Genomic DNA, 4,687 nt, shown 5'->3' on the forward strand with positions numbered 1-4,687 from the left:
CTATCTCATATACATCCAAAATTCACGGCTCTGTACATCGATTTGTTACTGTTATACTAAACCCATAAAGTGTAATCATCATCACCTCTAGGAAAAAGAGTTTTCCTTTTACATTATCTGAAACATATTTATTTTTCACAAAAAAGAAAAAGTAATCACTAGAGACTAACTATTTCTTTCCAAAGAGAAAGAATGACAAGATTTAGGCTCAAATTTTATCTCACATGAGACAGTAGTTTAATAAAATACATGGTGACAACCCATTCTGTGTGTGAATTTTGTGTTTTCTTTGAAATTTCTCAAATAAAATTATTAAGAATATTTTCCTGATTGACACAAATCTTAAGAAAGAACAGGAATTTCTACATTTATTTGAACATTTTATTTGAGAAAATTCAAATTTTGGAAAATGTAAGGCTCTTCCTAGGCTTCCCTCTAGATATGAAGTTCAATGATTTTAGAGTTGCATATGATGAAAGATGTTAATAATCTGTAAGGAATTAAGGTAAAGACATTCTATGATACAAATCTGTTTCCAAACTCTGGGTTCCTTTAGCTCTCTAAGCTTCAACTTTGCCTAGAACAGGGACTGGCATATAGCAGTTGCTCAACAAATATTTGCAGACTAAGCTTTGTTTTCCTCATCTGAAAATAGGGATAATAATACCCAACTTGTAGGATTGTCAGGAAGATTAAATAGAGATAAAATCTATAAAGCATTAAGCATAGTGCTTGCCACAGAGGAAGCATTCAATAAATGGAGCTATTGTTATCAGCTTCAGAAAGGGAGTATTCCTGCATATATAATATAATTCAAATACATCAGTCTTGAAAGTTATATCTTTCTATTTGTTGTGTGAGCATTTTATTGTAGTATGGTCTATTTCTTTAGGGCACTCTTGTATCACAAAAAAATGAGACTGTGAATAACTTCCTGTGGAATTCAAATAAAGGAGCATGCAGGGTAACCTACTGTTCTGTTTTTCGAGCTACATATGTTGAAATGCAAATGATTACAGGTCAGTTGCCTCATAGGCTATGATCAAAACCTTGTTTATATAATACTCAAAAGAAACTAACAAATGTATGATTCAAAGTTAACATTACCTGACTCATATTTACTGTAGGGAGGATGGGAGGAACAGGGAAGTATGGAGGAGGCCTGTGTCAGACATGCTTTCATGTTTTCTTCTTTTATTGGTTTCCAAAATGTTTAATCCTTAGAGGTGTCATTTTGTTTCAGAGTCGTTTGAAGGGAAAGAATTATGGGGCTTTGAGACTAGACAAGGAACTGAGAAGCCATTCTCAGAGCTTTAATAAGCTAGGGTTTTCCTTCAGTTTTCGTTTTACCAGGACAGAAAAGATCCTCTAAATATTCTTGTTTATAAACTCTAATTCATAAGAGGGAGATAATACATTAAAATTTCATTTTCAAACTGACATTAAAAATGGCTGCTTTAACATTAAGCAAAAATTGAAGCATAAAGTATTCCTTCAGAGGATAAACATTCCCGTTTTATAACTATCAATTTACTTTGGTTGGTTAGAACAGTGGTTCTCAAATTTTTTTCAGTCCCCAAACCATTTTGAAGCAAAAACCCAAGGACCACCAGTTCCTACTCATCACCATGAAAAACAAAAAACAAAAAACCCCCCAAACTTTATGGAACTATTGTTTTGGAACATGGCTGTTATTGTGGTTATTTTTTTAAAAGTTTATATTTCTGCTTTTGAATGTAGATTTGAATCTGCAGCTAAAAAAGATTCTTTAAAAATTTTTTGAATTTTTTTAGTGACTTGCATTTAAGACCAGCCCATAACCAGACCTCAACTGGAAGTGACTTTGGAGAATGCTATGGAATTAAATGGTACTCTAGTCCTTGGCCACCAACTGAATCCCAAGTCTCTATGCTTGGGAAATCTGCAGCTTTAATTACAATCATTGTGTGAGTGAGGCAGTGTCCAATCAGGTCTGTTGCTGGAAATACTGGTCATGGATTAATGATGCCATATTTGTAAATGAAGTACATTTTCATCAAACAAGTCATATTTCTGGTTAACTAGTAAAACAAAAATAAATACCTTGGGAGTATAAGTATTAAGGAATTGCTTTTTTAAAAAAGAAATCTGAATTTAAATAACTTAATACTGTTTTCTAAATATGGGGTGAATTTTATAGATTAAATGGCTTTATTTGAAATTTTAAGAAACCCCACCTAATAAAACTATATGCAAACGGCGAGTGCATATTTAAGAAGGAATAAGCCAGTTGGAAGTAACATTGGCAGTTTTGGATACATTACCATCTTATATAATGATGGTGATGATTATAGTAACAACTAGGCATTTATTGAGTACTTACTATGTGTCAGGTGACATTATAGTGCTTCACATGCATTAACCTCTTTAATCATCATTGCAGTCCTATGAATACTAAATATATATTAATAGCAGCTAACAGCTATTGCATATTTGCAAACTGTTAAATGGTTTACATACATTATCTTGTTTCATTTTTAACAATAGGTACTGTTAGCAAAACTTAATGTTTCATACTGATAAAGAATGAATATTTTTCACTATAATTCTTTCCAAAAGTTTCAGGAAAATGCTTGGGAAAATGTACCATCAAATACAATTAAATAAATATTTAAAATAATATCTTTATTAAATATATCTGCATGCCTTATTGCTCTCATTCTTTATTTTATTTTGCTTTGGTGGAGACAGTAAGATTATGTAAAATGTCATTTTGAAAAAAATGAAAATAAGTTTCAGTTTCTTCAAAGAGCAATATAAGGCTTTTGAAAGGATGTTAAAGTAGACAATTTTCAAACGAAAATTTTCTTTTTTTTTTTTTTTTCGAAAATTTTCTTTTCCATAGTTTATCCTGGGTCTTTAGACCACTATTATGGGTTGAATTATGCCCCTCCCCCCCACCAAAAAAAGATATGTTGAAGTTCTAATCCCCAGTACTTTAGAATGTGACCTTATTTGGAAATAGGGTCATTGCAAATGTAATTAGTTAAACTAAGGTCATACTTGAGTACAGTGGGTCCCTAAACCAAAGACCGGTGGCCTTATAAGAAGAAGGCTATGTGAAGACAGAGACACAGGGAGAACATCATGTGAAGATGAAAGATTGGAATGATGCATTTATAAGCCAAGGAATGTCAAAGGTTGCTGACAAACCACCAGAAGCTGGGAAGTGGCAAGGAGCTAGTAATAGGCAAGGAAATATTCTCCCCTACAGGTTTCAGAGGGAGCATGCCCCTGCTGTCACCTTGATTTCAAACTTTTAGCCTCTAGGACTCTGAGACAACATATTTCTGTTGTTATAAGCCACCCGGTTTGTGGTAATTTGTTATGGCAGCCCTAGAAAACTAATACAACCCCTGAGAAGATTTTTGCTTGTACACTTGCAAAGCATTTTTTACTTCTGAAAACACTATATCTACTATTAAAGATTTCCTAAAATAGTAGGTACATCTCTGTAAGCAATAGGGAAAAAAATAACGATAGAGGAGAATTTGGAATATGTTTAAAAATGGATTAGGAATAGAGCCTAGAATTTAATATCTTCTAAATTAAACACTTAGTGCTAACAAAATAATCCCTGATTCTTATTTACAGATTTTCAGAATCCAGACGATGCTATGTGAGCAATTTTCCTCTAGTATGGTATAGTATACACTCACTATTATTTATTGGACTGAAGTGAAAAAAAATTATACTGTAGCTTCTTAAATTTTTTCTTCTGTCTCGGAAGGCCATGCTTGGGCAGATTTAGTTTTGCATTTAGAAACTAACTCCTCTCTACTTTTTTCCCTGTATTTCTCAAGGTGGTTTATGGGATCACCATCTACTTAGTTTACCAAATTAGATTTGTAGAGTTTATCATGTCATCCTACCCTCCTCCGTCTCTGCTTCTCCCACCCCCCACATTATTTGACAGCTAGATTTTGTTGATTCTATTTCTAATCTGGATTCTATCAAACTCTCTCCCACTCCAGCACTCCCACCCGAGTTTTGGCCCTCACCATCTTGAGACTGAATTATGACAGCTTCCTTTGGAGCCTTCCTGACTTTCACCCATTCTCCACACTATGGTCAAAAGATGCGTCCTAAAATGAAAACCTCACCTTGCTCATCCCCTGCTTAAAATCCACCATGGCTTTCCATAGCTCAGGATAAAACCCCAGCACATTTGCATAGATGTAAGAAGACGGCCATTTTTGCCAGCCATTAAAGGCAATTAAAAAGAAATAATTAAGGAACTATTTTGCCTTTTCTTGTATAAACTGTATTTCAAGCCAACCATATAACATTGGTTTATGAAAGAATGGTCTTTATGGAAGAACTCTGGCTTATAGATGTAAAAGGGATGATAAACTCAGAAAAGCACCATTTTGAAACCCCAATAACGGATTCAGGCAGCAAACACAAATGGATAACACCATGAGATCAAAGGTGGATGGGGAACTTGAAATTGTAAGAACCTGATTCTTACAATTAGTGGGACTGATCAATAAAGTGGGATAACCAGATACTGTAAGTTTCATATGAGGGTACTTCAAAAAGTTCATAGAAAAATAGAACTAAAAGACAATACAAATCCTTCTATGAACTTTTTGAAGACCCCGCATATGTCACGAGAGAAGTATTCTTTCCAAAAACCTGAAGATAA

Source organism: Cynocephalus volans, chromosome X, assembly GCF_027409185.1.
Source record: "Cynocephalus volans isolate mCynVol1 chromosome X, mCynVol1.pri, whole genome shotgun sequence".
Classification (NCBI taxonomy): Eukaryota; Metazoa; Chordata; class Mammalia; order Dermoptera; family Cynocephalidae; genus Cynocephalus; species Cynocephalus volans.